Genomic DNA, 1,036 nt, shown 5'->3' on the forward strand with positions numbered 1-1,036 from the left:
TCTCTAAATTGTAAGAACAAACTCCTGTTTGTTAAGACCATCCAATTTGTGATATATTCTTGTCAGAGTGGCACTAGGTAACCAGAACACTGACCTAAGTCAAAAAGGAGTTGATGGGAAACTGTCTAAAGGCAACTTGCAGAATCAGAGGAAAACTAAAGAATTTGTCTCAAGGAACCAGGGCTGAACCAGAGATGGACTATCTCTCCAAGGCTTTCACGTGCTTCAAATTCAAGTTTCAAGTTCCAGGTAGAAAGAAGCTGAATGACTTATCTTGGCTTGGAGCAGAGGAAGTGGGTATATGTAGAGTCATCCACCTGAAACACACATGCACTGAGAGACAAAGCAGGTAGCGCACGGAGAAAAAGTTGGGGTGCTGTTAGCACAAGAAATTGGAGTGGATATTACTGGGGAGGAAAAAGCAACACATATAGACTAAACATCTGCAGTGGGGGGGGGGGCACCGCATGCAAAGGCAGAGTTGTATGAAGGGCATGGGCACAATTAGGGCTTTAACTGTTGCAGTGTAGTAAATTACTTAGTATGCTTTTTTACCCATGAGTCATTGTAAACTCAGTGGTGGAATGAGCAACTGGGGAGCTCCTGATTGTAAATGTTATCCACCTGGGTTATGTCTGTTGGGCGTGGCATAACACAATGTTATGGGAGGTTCACTCTCAGGTGCTTAGAATTCTTTTGTTATGATTGGTTGGTTTGGCCGCTCTGCCAAGCTCAAAAGGAGGCCTCCTAGAGACAGAACTCTCTCTGACTGCTGGTTGAGGAAGACGTGCTGCTGAAAGAGACACGTGCTGCTGGGAAAGAGATGCAAGAGACATGCATTGCTGAGTAAGAAACCGAGGGACATGCATTGCTGAGTAAGAAACCGAGGGACATGGATTGCTGGGGGAGAGACTGTGAGAGACTTGGCTGAGAGACGGTGGGCTGGGGAGAGAGACTGAGCACTTTTCCTGAACTCGAATTGTAGCCTGGTGCTTCCCTAATAAACCTCATAATCTGTGAGTTCTGTGTGGCCACT

Source organism: Orycteropus afer, unplaced genomic scaffold (genome assembly GCF_000298275.1).
Source record: "Orycteropus afer afer isolate SDZICR_OR568_19922 unplaced genomic scaffold, OryAfe1.0 scaffold00052, whole genome shotgun sequence".
Taxonomy (NCBI): domain Eukaryota; kingdom Metazoa; phylum Chordata; class Mammalia; order Tubulidentata; family Orycteropodidae; genus Orycteropus; species Orycteropus afer.